This window comes from Pecten maximus, unplaced genomic scaffold (genome assembly GCF_902652985.1).
Source record: "Pecten maximus unplaced genomic scaffold, xPecMax1.1, whole genome shotgun sequence".
NCBI lineage: Eukaryota > Metazoa > Mollusca > Bivalvia > Pectinida > Pectinidae > Pecten > Pecten maximus.
The window spans coordinates 2,549-21,406 of NW_022983040.1; the positions used below are offsets into that span (position 1 = coordinate 2,549).

An 18,858-nucleotide genomic window follows, 5' to 3' on the forward strand; every position below is an offset into this window, starting at 1 on the left:
CATCACAAACAAAGGTTAAAGTAACTATCTTATTAATCTGTAATAAAAAGATAACATAGTAACGATGTAACGACCGGCCGATTTCATGACCGACAAATATATAAAACCCTAAACTAACAATTCTATCCTTATTTGGCCTATAGATTCCCTACAGTAATAACGCTAGTTTGTACATTAGTAAGTTTGAGTGTCTCACCCCTCCCCATTTTCCTTCATAAAGCTCCAAGCAAGTATCCGTGGCCATAACTAATGCATATCCGTGTCCGTCGAGTGAGTACATCGACTACAATCAATATATCATTTGTGGGGGAAAATATTAATGTGAGGTACAACTAATCGTACCATCTACGTCTGGGAATAGCCTAAACTCACTTGCCACCCTTAAGGTCGCGCACCCTTCATATCAGGCGCTGTCAACCGTGCTCACCACCACCCCTCTAATTCCACTATTACATCACTAAGTCTTGTACATCCCATATACCCGTGACAACAACGCGCTGCCTCTTTGACGTCCAGACTTCGCTATTACCTAGTGCCTTATCTTAACTCGCATCGAGCGAACGGACGGTGCCTAGGTCTACCCCTGTACCCATGTTACTTGTACTAAGGACCGAGGTTTGGTTTGGTTTGGTTTATTTTTTTACGACCGTATTAACGGGCGCCCAATATCGAACATCTAGCAATTCCTTGAAACTCTGTAGAAAGGGTATTGAAAAATCACCAAATATGCAGGTGAGTGATACCGGGCTCTGTGCTTCTTGTTATAGACTCTGGCGGTTCGTCTGGTCGAGGTACATCATCTACTAAAACCTTCCTCCCCAAGTGCTAACACTCAACTAAGGCCACAAGTGTGGTGTCAGAGAGACATTAGAAAAACGGAAAGTTAATTGTAACAAGAGAAAGACAAGGATCTCAATTAAGGCTCGTCTCCTACGATATTTTTTTGGTCAATTGGCTGTCCGATGAAACCAAAAGTGCGTTTACGGTAACGCAAATTTTGCCAGCGCCACCACTAATGATATACTTGGTTCTTGGTCTTATTTTTTTTTCACAATAACATGTCAACTTATCTGGCTTTGAAGTTAAATAAAAGCACATAATTTATATCTTGTCTTTTGTTTTTCTTTCACTAGATGATGAACTTTTTCTCTGTATCATTGTTTTATAACAATTTCGAATGTCTGCGGATTCTTGTCAATGTGGGAAAACGAAAGAGTATCCCTGGAGCGGTCACGCTTGCCGATTATCGCACCCGATTTCGTTTTACTTACATACAATCGTTAGTATATTAAAACGACATCGGGGCGCATAATCGGCAGCTTGACCGCTACAGGGATACCTTTCGTTTTCCACATTGACAAGAATACGCAGACATTCGGAATTGTTATAAAAAAATGATACAGCGAAAAAGTTCATCATCTAGTGAAAGAAAACAAAGACAAGATTATAAATTGTGCTTTTATTTAACTTTCAAAGCCAGATTAAGTTGCATGTTATCTGTGAAAAAAACATAAGACCAAAGAACAAGTATATCATTATGGCATGGCGCTGGCAAACATTTGCGTTACGTAAATACGCACTTTTTGGTTTCATCGGACAGCCAATTGCAATATCGTAGGAGACGACTTAATTTGAGATCCTGTCTTTTCTCTTTGTTACAATTAACTTTCGTTTTCCTAATGTCTCTCTTGACACCATTTCACTTGTGGCCTCTAGTTGAGTGTTAGCACTTGTGAGGAAGGTTTTAGATGATGTACCTCGACCGAGACGAACCGCAGTCTATAACAAGAAGCACATAGGCCCTGTATCACTCACCTGCATATTGTGGTGATTTTTTCAATACCTTTCTACAGGTTTCAAGGAATTTGCTATATGTTCGATATTGGGCGCTCCCGTTAATACGACGTTAAACAAAATAAACCAAACCAAACCAAAACCTCGGTCCTTAGTAAGTACATGGGTAACATGGGTTAGGACCTAGGCACCGTCCGTCGCTCGAGTTAATGATAAAGGCAACTAGGTAATAGCGAAGTCTGGACGTCAAGAGGCTAGCGCGTTGTTTGTCACGTGGTACTATGGGATGTACAGACTTACGTGTATTGTAATTAGTTGGAATATAGTAGGGGTGTGGGAGCGGTGACAGCGCCTGATATGAACGGGTGCCGCGACCTTAAGGGTGGCAAGTGAGTTTAGGCTATTCCCCAGACGTAGATGGTACGATTAGTTTTACCTCACATTAATATCAAATTATATATATATTGTAGTCATATTGTTACTGCACTCTGACGGCACGTATATGCATTAGTTATGGCCCGGATACTTGCTTGGAGCTTTATGAAGGGAAAATGGGGAGACATCATACTTACTAATATACAACTAGCGTTATTCACTGTAGGGAATTTATAGGCCAAATAAGGAAGAATTGTTAAGTTTAGGGTTTTATATTATTGTGTCATGATACTCGCCGTTACATCGTTACTTATAGTTATCCTATTTTATACAGATTTAATAAGATAGTTACTTCCCTTTGTTTTTGTTGATTAATCTATTTGGGTTATGTCCCTTATTTTTCCAACTTTGCTATGATTTAAGTTTATTCCGTTATCTTTATTGTTATTTAGAGCTACTCAAGTAGATTTTTACCTTTACCTTTTGTTACGAAACTTTTACTTTTGTTAAAATAAATGATCAAATCTATTTCAATCTTCTGGTTGTACTTTCCAACGTGTCCCGTCGGGATTGTAAAAAACATGGCAGTGGGGAGTAACGAGAAATGGGTGCGAAAACAGTATCCATAACAAACAAAAAACAAAAAACCCACACACAACGCGAGGTCAAATACTACTATACACGGAAGCATCACCCATTCGCCAGGCCTCCCCACCTGCTACATATATACACATATATATCTGTTAGTTATTTATAAAGTTACAAACCTTATCATCAGCTGCATCATTTGTATAAACTGTTAACATGTGAACAATTGATCACCTAGTTACTTGAATATGTGTAAATCATGCATCAGAAATAAATGATACCCTTCCGTCATATGTTTTCGTGGGTCATGTCTTTCGTGGCAACCATATTTATTGCTCGCGGCAAAGCGCACGCGATTTGATGACGTCATCGATCTATGGTTTCCTGTTCCTTGGGCGCGTTCGGATATTTTTAAACCCAACATGTTCAGGATTTCAAAACAAAACCTAAGTATTTCGTTAATATGCAAGAGGAAGAAGAAAATGGATGTTTTTACTAATGCACTTTTTATCCCCAAGATAAAGTGACGAAATATAAATAACCCTACTCTCAATGTGTCCGAAAACCTACCCACAACATCTTGTCGGCAATGTAAACAAAGCAGTCACATGACCTTTGTAATATTGCGTCAGCAATATTTATTTTTAGACAATCCAAATCGCCGCAACCCTTATATAAAATTAACCATGTTTTGATAAATTGCCACTTTTGAAAAACTTGAGGTGGTCATTGTCCAATGTGAAGAACGTAAATTGAAAGTCCCAAATTGAATTAAATAAAGCAATTAAAATGCCATTTTCATGATTGGTGTTAAAATTGGATTTAAAAATGTCTCCTTTACATCAAAATGATGTTTTGTAGTTTTGTTCAGGACCTGTCTGCTAGAAATAAGACCTAAATATAGATGGTATTCACCCACCACGCTTACTAATGCTTGCGAGATTGCATTGAAAATGGCATCACCGTTTATAAAAGCTCTAGAAAGTATTCTGTGCCAGAACAAACACTAAGAGATAGGGTAACAGGCAAAATGAGCATTGAAACCATGCAACCATGACTAGGTCCAATGTTCAGTCAACTAGAGGAAGCCAGGCTAGTTCAGCATATTAAATTGTCATTTCGAAATGATGATCAACAAAAATACACACAATCTGCTATTCAAATAAATTTTAATTTAATATATTACTTTCATCCGATACATAAATTGTGAATTTATTATTTCCAATTGTCTTGTTGTTAAAACCACTAACTCAACTACACTGTACACATTAGAAATATTCGGGGCTACCAGTAACATGTTTAGATTTAATTTAAATGTATGTATTTTTGATAAATACGACTTGCATGACAAGCCAGAATGTGTCTACAATGTAGATGAGAAGGGCATCCAACTGAATCACACACCGCCACGTGTTGTTGGACCTGCTTGTGCAACGACAAGTGCTACAGTCAATGAACATTCCTCCACAACAACTGTTATAGGCTGTGAAAACGCACTTGGCCATCAAATACCACCATTTTTTATTTTTGCAGGGTAACGCCGACGAGATGAACTGATGACTGGTGCCACTCCAGGAGCCGCCCATGGTGTTAGTGAGAGCGGATGGTAAAACTCTGTAATCTTTGAAAATTACTTCAAGAACCATTTTTACGGTACGCCACGGGTCGACAAAGCGGACAACATTTGCTCCTATTATATGATGGCCACAAATCACATATATCACCACATGTAATTGACTGGGGAATCGAAAACAACATTATTCTTTTTGTACTACCGCCCCATACTAGTCATATCCTGCAGCCAATGGATGTAGGTATTTTTCGTATCTATAACAACTTTTGTCATAAACACATGAGAGAACATTTGGGTTCAATCAATCAGTACAACATTTGCGAGTTGGCCTGCAAGGCGTATAATCTTGCTCTTTCGACAAGAAATCTGCAGTCAGCTTTCCGGTAGTCAGGAATTTTCCCTGTGAATCAATCAGCGATTGATGACAGTGTTTTTGAACCAGGAAAACTTTTAAAAACATTTGATACCGTTGTCAGCGGAGATGTTGTTGTTGGAGATGCTGTTGTTGGAGATGATATTGATGGAGATGCTGTTGTTGGAGATGATATTGTTGGAGATGCTGTTGTTGGAGAAACTGTTGTTGGAGAAGCTGTTGTTGGAGATGCTGTTGTTGGAGATTATATTGATGGAGATGCTGTTGTTGGAGATGATATTGATGGAGATGCTGTTGTTGGAGATGCTGTTGTTGGAGATGATATTGATGGAGATGATATTGATGCAGATGCTGTTGTTGGGGATGCTGTTGTTGGAGATGATATTGATGGAGATGATATTGATGGATATGATATTGATGCAGATGCTGTTGTTAGAGATGACATTGTTGGAGATGCTGTTGTTGGAGATGATATTGATGAGATGATATTGATGAGATGATATTGTTGGAGATGATATTGATGAGATGATATTGTTGGAGATGATATTGATGAGATGATATTGTTGGAGATGGTGTTGTTAGAGATGACATTGTTGGAGATGCTGTTGTTAGAGATGATATTGACGGAAATGCTGTTGTTGGAAATGATATTGATGAGATGATATTGTTGGAGATGATATTGATGAGATGATATTGTTGGAGATGATATTGATGGAGATGCTGTTGATGGAGATCATATTGATGGAGATGATATTGATGGAGATGCTGTTGATGGAGATGATATTGATGGTGATGCTGTTGTTGGAGATGATATTGATGGAGATGATATTGATGGAGATGATATTGATGGTGATGCTGTTGTTGGAGATGATATTGATGGAGATGATATTGATGGAGAAGCTGTTGTTGGAGATGATATTGATGGAGATGCTGTTGTTGGAGATGCTGTTGATGGAGATGATATTGGTGGAGATGGTATTGATGGAGATGCTGTTGTTGGAGAGGATATTGTTGGAGATGCTGTTGATGGAGATTCTGTTGTTGGAGATGTTGTTGTTGGAGATGATATTGATGGAGATGCTGTTGTTGGAGATGATATTGATGGATATGCTGTTGTTGGGGATGATATTGATGGAGATGATATTGATGGAGATGCTGTTGTTGGAGATGCTGTTGTTGGAGATGATATTGATGCAGATGCTGTTGTTGGGGATGCTGTTGTTGGAGATGATATTGATGGAGATGATATTGATGGATATGATATTGATGCAGATGCTGTTGTTGGTGATGCTGTTGTTAGAGAGGATATTGATGGAGATGCTGTTGTTGGAGAGGATATTGATGGAGAGGATATTGATGGAGATGCTGTTGTTGGAGATGCTTTTGTTGGAGATGCTGTTGTTGGAGATGATATTGATGGAGATGATATTGATGGAGATGATATTGTTGGAGATGATATTGATGGAGATGATATGGATGGAGATGATATTGATGGAGATGATATGGATGGAGATGCTGTTGTTGGAGATGATATTGATGGAGATGATATTGATGAAGAAGCTGTTGTTGGAGATGATATTGATGGAGATGCTGTTGTTGGAGATGATATTGATGGAGATGATATTGATGGAGATGCTGTTGTTGGAGATGATATTGATGGAGATCATATTGATGGAGATGCTGTTGTTGGAGATGATATTGATGGGGATGATATTGATGGAGATGATATTGATGGGGATGATATTGATGGGGATGATATTGATGGGGATGATATTGATGGGGATGATATTGATGGAGATGATATTGATGGGGATGATATTGATGGAGATGATATTGATGGGGATGATATTGATGGAGATGATATTGATGGAGATGCTGTTGTTGGAGATGATATTGATGGAGATGCTGTTGTTGGAGATGCTGTTGTTGGAGATGATATTGATGGGGATGATATTGATGGAGATGATATTGATGGAGATGCTGTTGTTGGAGATGATATTGATGGAGATGATAAGGATGGAGATGATATTGATGGAGATGATATTGTTGGAGATGCTTTTGTTGGAAATGCTATTGATGGAGATGACATGGATGGAGCTGATATTGATGGAGATGCTGTTGTTGGAGAGAATATTGTTGGAGATGCTGTTGTTGGAGATGATATTGATGGAGATGCTGTTGTTGGAGATGATATTGATGGAGATGATATTGATGGAGATGCTGTTGTTGGAGATGATATTGATGGAGATGCTGTTGTTGGAGATGATATTGATGGAGATGCTGTTGTTGGAGATGATATTGATGGAGATGATATTGTTGGAGATTATATTGATGGAGAAGCTGTTGTTGGAGATGATATTGATGGAGATGCTGTTGTTGGAGATGCTGTTGTTGGAGATGATATTGATGGGGATGATATTGATGGAGATGATATTGATGGCGATGATATTGCTGGAGATGATATTGATGGATATGCTGTTGTTGGAGATGCTGCTGTTGTTGATGATATTGATGGAGATGCTGTTGTTGGAGATGATATTGATGGAGATGCTGTTGTTGGAGATGTTGTTGGAGATGATATTGATGGAGATGCTGTTGTTGAAGATGCTGTTGATGGAGATGTTGTTGGAGATGCTGTTGTTGGAGATGATATTGATGAAGATGCTGTTGTTGGAGATGATATTGATGGAGATCATATTGATGGAGATGCTGTTGTTGGAGATGATATTGATGGAGATGATATTGATGGGGATGATATTGATGGGGATGATATTGATGGAGATGATATTGATGGGGATGATATTGATGGGGATGATATTGATGGAGATGATATTGATGGGGATGATATTGATGGAGATGATATTGATGGAGATGCTGTTGTTGGAGATGATATTGATGGAGATGCTGTTGTTGGAGATGCTGTTGTTGGAGATGATATTGATGGGGATGATATTGATGGAGATGATATTGATGGAGATGCTGTTGTTGGAGATGCTGTTGTTGGAGATGATATTGATGGAGATGATATTGATGGGGATGATATTGATGGGGATGATATTGATGGAGATGATATTGATGGGGATGATATTGATGGAGATGATATTGATGGAGATGCTGTTGTTGGAGATGATATTGATGGAGATGCTGTTGTTGGAGATGCTGTTGTTGGAGATGATATTGATGGAGATGATATTGATGGAGATGCTGTTGTTGGAGATGCTGTTGTTGGAGATGATATTGATGGAGATGATAAGGATGGAGATGATATTGATGGAGATGATATTGTTGGAGATGCTTTTGTTGGAGATGCTATTGATGGAGATGACATGGATGGAGCTGATATTGATGGAGATGCTGTTGTTGGAGAGAATATTGTTGGAGATGCTGTTGTTGGAGATGATATTGATGGAGATGATATTGATGGAGATGCTGTTGTTGGAGATGATATTGATGGAGATGCTGTTGTTGGAGATGATATTGATGGAGATGCTGTTGTTGGAGATGATATTGATGGAGATGATATTGTTGGAGATTATATTGATGGAGAAGCTGTTGTTGATGATATTGATGGAGATGCTGTTGTTGGAGATGCTGTTGTTGGAGATGATATTGATGGGGATGATATTGATGGAGATGATATTGATGGCGATGATATTGCTGGAGATGATATTGATGGATATGCTGTTGTTGGAGATGCTGCTGTTGTTGATGATATTGATGGAGATGCTGTTGTTGGAGATGATATTGATGGAGATGCTGTTGTTGGAGATGCTGTTGTTGGAGATGATATTGATGGGGATGATATTGATGGATATGCTGTTGTTGGAGATGATATTAATGGAGATGCTGTTGTTGGAGATGATGTTGGAGATGATATTGATGGAGATGCTGTTGTTGAAGATGCTGTTGATGGAGATGTTGTTGTTGGAGATGCTGTTGTTGGAGATGATATTGATGGAGATGATATTGATGGAGATGCTGTTGTTGGAGATGATATTGATGGAGATCATATTGATGGAGATGCTGTTGTTGGAGATGATATTGATGGAGATGATATTGATGGGGATGATATTGATGGAGATGATATTGATGGGGATGATATTGATGGAGATGCTGTTGTTGGAGATGATATTGATGGAGATGTTGTTGGAGATGGTGTTGTGGGAGATGATATTGATGGGGATGATATTGATGGGGATGATATTGATGGAGATGATATTGATGGAGATGCTGTTGTTGGAGATGATATTGATGGAGATGCTGTTGTTGGAGATGATATTGATGGGGATGATATTGATGGAGATGATATTGATGGAGATGCTGTTGTTGGAGATGATATTGATGGAGATGATAAGGATGGAGATGATATTGATGGAGATGATATTGTTGGAGATGCTTTTGTTGGAGATGCTATTGATGGAGATGACATGGATGGAGCTGATATTGATGGAGATGCTGTTGTTGGAGAGAATATTGTTGGAGATGCTGTTGTTGGAGATGATATTGATGGAGATGCTGTTGTTGGAGATGATATTGATGGAGATGATATTGATGGAGATGCTGTTGTTGGAGATGATATTGATGGAGATGCTGTTGTTGGAGATGATATTGATGGAGATGCTGTTGTTGGAGATGATATTGTTGGAGATTATATTGATGGAGAAGCTGTTGTTGGAGATGATATTGATGGAGATGCTGTTGTTGGAGATGCTGTTGTTGGAGATGATATTGATGGGGATGATATTGATGGAGATGATATTGATGGCGATGATATTGCTGGAGATGATATTGATGGATATGCTGTTGTTGGAGATGCTGCTGTTGTTGATGATATTGATGGAGATGCTGTTGTTGGAGATGATATTGATGGAGATGCTGTTGTTGGAGATGCTGTTGTTGGAGATGATATTGATGGGGATGATATTGATGGATATGCTGTTGTTGGAGATGATATTAATGGAGATGCTGTTGTTGGAGATTCTGTTGTTGGAGATTCTGTTGTTGGAGATGTTGTTGGAGATGATATTGATGGAGATGCTGTTGTTGAAGATGCTGTTGATGGAGATGTTGTTGTTGGAGATGATATTGATGAAGATGATATTGATTGAGATGATATTGATGGAGATGATATTGATGGAGATGCTGTTGTTGAAGATGCTTGGTTTGGTTTGGTTTGGTTTATTTTGTTTAACGTCCTATTAACAGCTAAGGTCATTTAAGGACGGCCTCCCGTGCGTGCGATATGCATGTTTGTGGTGAGTGCGTATGTGTGTTTTTAGAGGCTGCGGTATGTTCGTGTTAAGTCTCCTTGTGATAGGCCGGAATTTTTGCCGATTTATAGTGCTACCTCACTGAAGCATACTGCCGAAGACATCCAGCAGCACACCCCACCCGGTCACATTATACTGACAACGGGCGAACCAGTCGTCCCACTCCGTGTATGCTGAGCGCTAAGCAGGAGCAGCAACTACCATTTTTAAAGACTCTGGTATGTCTCGGCCAGGGGACAGAACCCAAAGCCTTCCTCACGGGGGCGAACGCTCAACTAAAGGCCAAAAGTGAGGCATTATCAAGGGAGACGTTAGGAAGAAGAAAGTTGTTAAGAAAGAAGAGAAAAGATAAGATCCCAAATTTAGTCGCCTCTTACGATCATGCAATGGGGGCAGCAGGTACAATTCTTACGCCCTACCTGCAGGGCAGTGTTGATATTGATGGAGATGATATTGATGGAGACGCTGTTGCTGGAGATGATATTGATGGAGATGATATTGATGGAGATGCTGTTGTTGGAGATGCTGTTGTTGGAGATGATATTGATGGAGATGATATTGATGGAGATGCTGTTGATGGATATGCTGTTGATGGAGATAATATTGATGGAGATGATATTGATGGAGATGCTGTTGATGGATATGCTGTTGTTGGGAATGATATTGATGAAGATGATATTGATGGAGATGCTGTTGTTGGAGATGATATTGATGGAGATGATATTGATGGAGATGCTGTTGTTGGAGATGCTGTTGTTGGAGATGATATTGATGGAGATGATATTGATGGAGATGCTGTTGATGGATATGCTGTTGATGGAGATAATATTGTTGGAGATGATATTGATGGATATGCTGTTGTTGTCGATGATATTGATGGAGATGATGTTGTCGATGGAGATGGAGATGATATTGATGGAGATGCTGTTGTTGAAGATGCTGTTGATGGAGATGCTGTTGTTGGAGATGATATTGATGGAGATGCTGTTATTGGAGATGATATTGATGGAGATGCTGTTGTTGGAGATGATATTGATGGAGATGATATTGTTGGAGATGATATTGATGGAGAAGCTGTTGTTGGAGATGATATTGATGGAGATACTGTTGTTGGAGATGCTGTTGTTGGAGATGATATTGATGGAGATGCTGTTGTTGGAGATGATATTGATGGGGATGATATTGATGGAGATGATATTGATGGCGATGATATTGATGGAGATGATATTGATGGATATGCTGTTGCTGGAGATGCTGCTGTTGTTGATGATATTGATGGAGATGCTGTTGTTGGAGATGATATTGACGGAGATGCTGTTGTTGGAGATGCCGTTGTTGGAGATGATATTGATGGGGATGATATTGATGGATATGCTGTTGTTGGAGATGATATTGATGGAGATGCTGTTGTTGGAGATTCTGTTGTTGGAGATGATATTGATGGAGATGCTGTTGTTGAAGATGCTGTTGATGGAGATGTTGTTGTTGGAGATGCTGTTATTGGAGATGATATTGATGAAGATGATATTGATGGAGATGATATTGATGGAGATGATATTGATGGAGATGCTGTTGTTGGAGATGATATTGATGGAGATGCTGTTGTTGGAGATGCTGTTGCTGGAGATGCTGTTGTTGGGAATGATATTGATGAAGATGATATTGATGGAGATGCTGTTGTTGGAGATGATATTGATGGAGATGATATTGATGGAGATGCTGTTGTTGTCGATGATATTGATGGAGATGCTGTTGTCGATGTTGATGGAGATGATATTGATGGAGATGCTGTTGTTGGAGATGATATTGATGGAGAAGATATTGATGGAGATGATATTGATGGAGATGCTGTTGTTTGAGATGATATTGATGGAGATGATATTGATGGAGATGCTGTTGTTGGAGATGATATTGATGGAGATGATATTGATGGAGATGCTATTGATGGAGATGATATTGATCGAGATGTTGTTGGAGATGGTGTTGTGGGAGATGACATTGTTGGAGATGCTGTTGTTGGAGATGATATTGATGGGGATGATATTGATGGAGATGCTGTTGTTGGAGATGATATTTATGGAGATGCTGTTGTTGGAGATGATATTGACGGAGATGCTGTTGTTGGAGATGATATTGATGAAGATGCTGTTGTTGGAGATGATATTGATGAAGAAGCTGTTGTTGTTGGAGATGATATTGATGGAGATGCTGTTGTTGGAGATGATATTGATGGAGATGCTGTTGTCGATGGAGAAGCTGTTGTCCATGTTGATGGAGATGCAGATTATGGAGGAACCATTAAGGACATCAACAACATTAAGTTTTTTGAAGGATGTAGGCATACAAACGTGTTGTTGAAAAAAAAACCTAGACGAAATATCAGCAAAGTTGTTCGGGGGAAGGCCATAACAGAAACAGATACAGCAAAAGCTGTCAAAGAGTATATCGATCAATCTAAATCGGGCGAATCAAGCGAAGCACAAAAAAAAAACCTGCGAAAGTGAACAAAGTGAAAAAAAACCAAAAAACACCTATAAAACACAAAACATCACAAAAAAATGTCCCACTCTCCGACAGTCAGGTTCCCGGCCCCTCAAATATCAAACGCAAACGACAATATGATTATATCAGCGATAATGATGACTCGGACGCAGAGGGCAGTGTGGCAGAGGAGGACAAGTGTTGTGTGTGTAAAAAGTACCGACCAGTTGAATTGCAGAAATGTGTGTCCTTAATATTAACACCATGGGGACAATGCATGTTTGAAGATTGTAGGCACTGGACACACCTGAAATATTGTTGCGGTGTCAGAGTATTAAGACAACACGACACATTTTATTGTCCATGCCATGGTGTACCATGCAAGCCATGTGAAGAGTAAATTATTTCCATGGTATTGATTAATGAGGAACCACACTGGACAATGGGAAATTAGTTCTGAATTATTTTCCAATAACTAAATATTTATTTGTTAAATCGTTTACAGTTTACTTTTCAAAATCTGACAATTTTTACGTGTTTTTACCCATGAAGCATAACGTAATGATTATCAGTTTATTGTAATGACAATTACACGATTAGATTCTAGTGGTGATAAAAATGACTCGCTCATAATTAGTAAAATTGATATGAATTGAATTTCCACGATGCTATGTCCAATGGATACATTATTTGAATGCTACAATACAAAAAATAGGATCCATATGGCAGTTTTACAAAGTTTGTTTTACCTGTTTGGTGATCTCAAAAAACAACAATAAAAATACCACTAATAACATATGAAGAAACTTCCGGTAGTACTATTTTCATCGGAAAAACGACAGCTTCTTATTTGAAGGCAAAACGTCAAAATGTTTCAATAATTACATCTTGAATAAAGGTAAGAATTGTAGTTTCTAAAATAATACTTTCAATATCCATATTCATTACGATTAACGCAACACGAGCGTGTCTTCCTTATTGCCACGAAAACTCATGACGCAAGGGTACAATCCCTGTATTTTGAACATAAAATTGTAACAAAAACGGTCCAAACCAGCAACCTGCTGGACACAGTAAAATTATTCCTGATCAATATGTTTTAACACATTTCACAAATGGACTACCCACTTTGAATATTCCGCGAAAAGGTCAACGCGACAGGTAACGACAGGTAATTCTGGTGGTGGTTCGGTTATAAACGTCAATTTTCAACTTTGATTCCGTAGATAAGGAAATTCTTCTGCGTATAGCTCCAGATTTTGCCGGATGATTTCCATAAGATTATCCCAATAACACAATTTTGCAATACTTAAACCTCACTTTCCCTTTTTTTCTGACCCGACAATAAACCTTTTTTTTTTCTTTTTTTTTTTCTTAGTATCATAGTTCCTTTATTTGCTTATCATTATCTAAGCGCAGTAAACATTCTGCTTTTCGTGTTTTCGTATGTTACATATTTATATCAGAATTTAATCGTACCTTTTACATTCATGCACTCATCTGAAGCATGCATACATTGTTTCCAATTGTCTGTTAATTTTACAAATCCATTTTATTTTAGCGTGAGTTGAATGTTGTGTAACGTAAAATATATGAATTACCCGTGTTTTCGTAATAAACCCTATTTCAGTTTTATCATCACATTTTAATTATATTTGTTCTATACTGCAGTCAAATACTTAATTTTAATTTATGCGTAATTCAAAGTAATTTAGCATGTTTAACGCCCTTTTCTACAGTTACATGTATTTATGATTGACATTAAACATTTCTTATGCTTGGAGATATTTTTGTTTTATCTAATATGGATATTGTTATACAAATAAATTTGACGATAGATATAAATAGAATTCCTCAACGGTTGCATTGATCGACTAGAGAAAAGGGAATTCAACTATACGTAACCTTTTTATGTTTCCTGATATCGAACAAATAATGGGTTTGGCAAAAGTTGCAAAACGATCAGCAGAGCTACCTCGTTGTGAGTCCCTAACAAAACAGAAAGTATCCGCATTACCTAAAATGTCGGAGCCTTCGATTAAAGACTTTTCGTCATTTTTTTTTTATAAATCCCGTTGCTCCGTTGGTAACATAACATGAAATTTTAATCAGTTCTTTTTTTTAATTTCAGTACATTCACACATGTACATATTAGCTTTGTAATAACATAAACGAGATCAAAGACGGATCTTTCCGCCCGATATTGCATGATCTTATTAGTGCTATTTAAGGCTGATTTTTTTCCTCTACATTAATGATTTGATAGCAAGAACCTACAAACAAAATCTAGGACAGAGTTCTAAGAATCTTTCTGTAAATTAGAAATAGCAATACCAAACCAAATTTAGAATGAAATTGACCCAACCAGGGACCAAGGTAAACCTACAAAGGAAGTCAGAGAAAAATAAAGTATTTCTTAAGAATTATCAATATAAAAAAATTCAGCTGACACAATTCAAGATGGCCGTCTGTTGGCCTATTTGTTTTCTGGACCAGGCATGATTAATTTGGGCACATCAAAGCATTAAGAGAAACCTATATATGAAGTTTGAGAAAAATTCTTCTTGAAAATTAGCGATAATGAAAATTGTGGAGAGACGGACCCCGGAGGAAGAGCCGTTTTTAATTAAATGTAGCTCATCATAAAATGGAATTGCAATAAAAGTTCGCTTACACACGGTAATATTATTAAGTGCAAATATCGTAGAAAACAAATTTTATTCACTGTATCATAAATTAAGTGCTCTCTTGAATATTAACTTTTTAAAATCATTACAGAACATTTTGTCCGTCTTACCTTGATAATCCTTTATGTGCCGATTCCAGAAACATCAGTTCGCAGGAACATAACGAAACTGGCATCGCACTCTGATTTGGTACTCTAACACGGATCTGTTTTAGATAAAACACGCCGTATGATTAGGTTGAAAACAAAGTTAATTCAGGCAGGTTGATAATTAAGAACATGTGTAATTAAGGTGACGAATGTGGAAAATGATTTGCATTGTGGAATTCTGTAGAAACCATTTCTTAGGGACACGAGCCAAAAATATAAATTTTATAGAGTATACGTGTAATTAAATGCGCTACATCTCCAACGAAGGGCAAATATAATAGGGTACTGAATATTAATACACCTAAATACATTACGCTATAACCATCCTCCTTTTGTTCAAAATTCACGGCGATCTATCAACATTCATGCAATATCGCTTTTGACAGAAAATGGACCGAGAGACTTTAGTAACATTCAGTAGAAATTCCCAAATGAATTCGACACGAATCCAGCTTGACACAAAACCACGCGGTCCATAGCTTACACCAAGTAAAAACTAAATTAAGGTTATCTTATCACAAAAAAATATTCAAATTTCTGATCAAAACAGTACATTTTCCAATTTCTATTTATTAATTTTCTTAACATACTAAACTCCTTACTAGCCCTACTTATTTATTTATTAAAATATTGTTAACTATTTATTATTGTATATATTTCTTTCTATATCTTTTCAATTATTTATTTATTTTCTGTCTACAAGAAATTCATTGCTTGTTTTTGCTTCTAAACGACACAGATATCAAACTTACCTTTCAAAAGCGTTGATATTACTACAGAGAAAAACGTCTGCACGATGTTTTCTGTCAGGTCAATCAGAATGTTAAACGTGATATATCAGGAGATCCCGCTCAAGGCATCAATGGTTGTAACTCGTTACCATGCGGATTCCGTTCATACTAATCATGTGGTACGATTGAATCATTTATGTATCCACTGCGGCACGTTGCTGTAGTAACTGATTGTAAACACCTTATTATATTTGTGAAAGACAGCTGTGTTAACCATTCGCCATAATTGCGGCTGAATAAATTAGACATTTAACAAAATGATCTCATTTGGTATGCCAAAAGATATCCTATCAAACAAACTTCGAAAATTTAAACAACTCTCTTTCTCGTAAAACAAAATGGTTGAAACATGCAAAATCAGAATTCACAATTGTGTTATATACCACCTCTAAATGAGGTATTTGAGTTCCTTATATGTCGCATTTAGTAATTCTTCAGTACAATGGCCGATATCGGACGGGCAAAATAGTGTTACTGGTAGTACGTTTTTGTAAGCGAAAAATGTACGTACATATTGTATGTCAAACATACCTACTGCTAGTAGTAGTTAAATTTATACACAAAAGAATGTGCTTACAAATCCTGTGTAAACAGCATTAAACAAGCATTCTGATTGGTTATTGAAATGTGTTTAACCAATCAGAATGCTTGTTCAAATTTACCGCGGCTGACACAACATGGCTACTCAAGGGGAAATCTGCTATAAGTATGCATTAAAAGTCCCGGGGCCGTCGATAGGGTGCTCATATACATAAAGTAAGTGTATGTAATAGTTGTATTCGGTGATCTGATGAAGCGTACCTCTTGAAGTTTCACGCCCGATTTCGTAAACTAATATCGAGAAATCGACAACATGTTATGGCTTATTTTAAAGTCTTAAGATTGACCATTTCTCTTCAATTTAAGTTCTACTTCGAAAAGATCCACCCAATACAACCGAAGCTACGGTACTTAGAAATAAATGCATCAAATTTCAAGCCTGGGGGAGTTCAGAACCTTTCTCATTTATATGTACTCTATATGTTATTATTTTATAAAACGAGTCAGGCACCTGTGGTTGAGTAGTGTATAATATAATACACAAGTCAATAGTTGTAATACACAGGTTATTTTCACTTTTATTATATTTTCAAGTTGCCATATATATACTTGACTGTTGTAATTTAGAGATAATGATTTTAGTTATAAATTCTGAATTTTTCTAGAAAATATGCTCTTACTATTAGAGATTGCATCATACTGCACTTTTGAGTGCAAGTTAAGGGCAGGAGTAAGTTTTGTCTGTGTATAAGAGACAGATGTTGTATTAGGTAATAAGGTAGTTGAAGTTTTGTTATGTTTTCTTAAACAAGCCTCATACATTGAGTTGATTACTAGGACATTACATCAATGTTTAATTAGTGCTAAATGATTCCGATTACTCATTGTAATTAGTCAATTTGAGCAAACTGTACAACCTGTATCTTGGATACATTATTTTATGTAACAAATAACTTTTAAAACTCATAGTAATTGTAACTTTGTTTCAATTGCAGGGTTTACTAATCAGTAAACGGTATACAGTTGATAATAAAGAATGACAAGTGCAGTACAAGGTGCTTTGCTCTGTTATTAATATTATAGACAGATCATATCGTGTTGCCGCCCACGTGTCGTCCACGTGGTGTAGAGGTGGCGGACATGAGGGGATATGTACAATAATGCCGCCCAAAGAGACATACAATTCGGATTTTTCAACACTGAAATAGTCCTTTTCCCTGTGAGATAGTGAGGAAGAAATGTCCATTCACCCATGGGAAGACCTGCTGCCCCCATTGCATGATCGTAAGAGGCGACTAAATTTGGGATCTTATCTTTTCTCTTCTTAATAACTTTCTTATCCCTAATGTCTCCCTTGACAATGCCTCACTTTTGGCCTTTATTTGAGCGTTCGCCTCCCGTGCGAGCGACATGTACGCGTGTGGTGAGTGCGTATGTGTGTGAAGATGAATTGGTTTGGTTTGGTTTATTTTGTTTAACGTCCTATTAACATCTTAGGTCATTTAAGGACGGCCTCCCGTGCGTGCGATATGTATGAGTGTGGTATGTGTGTTTATGGAGGCTGCAGTATGTTCGTGTTAAGTCTCCTTGTGATAGGCCGGAACTTTTGCCGATTTAAAGTGCTCACTGAAGCATACTGCCGAAGACACCCAGCAGCACACCCCACCAGATCACATTATACTGACAACGAACGAACATGTCGTTCCACTCCAAATATGCCGAGCAGTAAGCAGGAGTAGCAACTAATATTTTTAAAGACTCTTGTGTGTCCCGGCAAGGGGACAGAACATAAAACCTTCCTCTCAGCGGCGAACGTTCAACTTAAGGCCAAAAGTGCAGCATTGTCAAGGGAGACATTGGGAAGAAGAAAGTTGTTAGGAAAGAAGAGAAAAGACAAGATCCCAGTGTAGTGTATTCATTCCGGAACTATATAAGTGTCCGGATCCCATTTAGTCTCGCCTGGCGTAGCGATATGTTTTATGGAAATAAATAGTTCTAAGTTGCCGCCATTGAATATATACAGTTGTGTTATTCTGTTCCTCCGGTAAAGACACCACATATTGGCGACGAGGATGTCTGAATCCATCCAGGAAACGTAAGATGGGACAAGAGACTTGTTTATAAGATAATCAAGTAATCTAGACATCGCAATTTTGCAGGAGACCCCTGGTAGAAGGTATTTTTGTTCTGGGTCGATTTCGTTGTTCAAACCACGTGTATCGGTGCGGATAATTGTG

The 18,858-nt window shown here is 37.8% G+C and overlaps 1 pseudogene; it reads right to left on the bottom strand.

Moving 5' to 3' along the window:
* Positions 1–1,339: 1,339 nt before the first annotated feature.
* LOC117321333 lies at positions 1,340–18,033 on the bottom strand (annotated as a pseudogene).
* Positions 18,034–18,858: the final 825 nt, after the last annotated feature.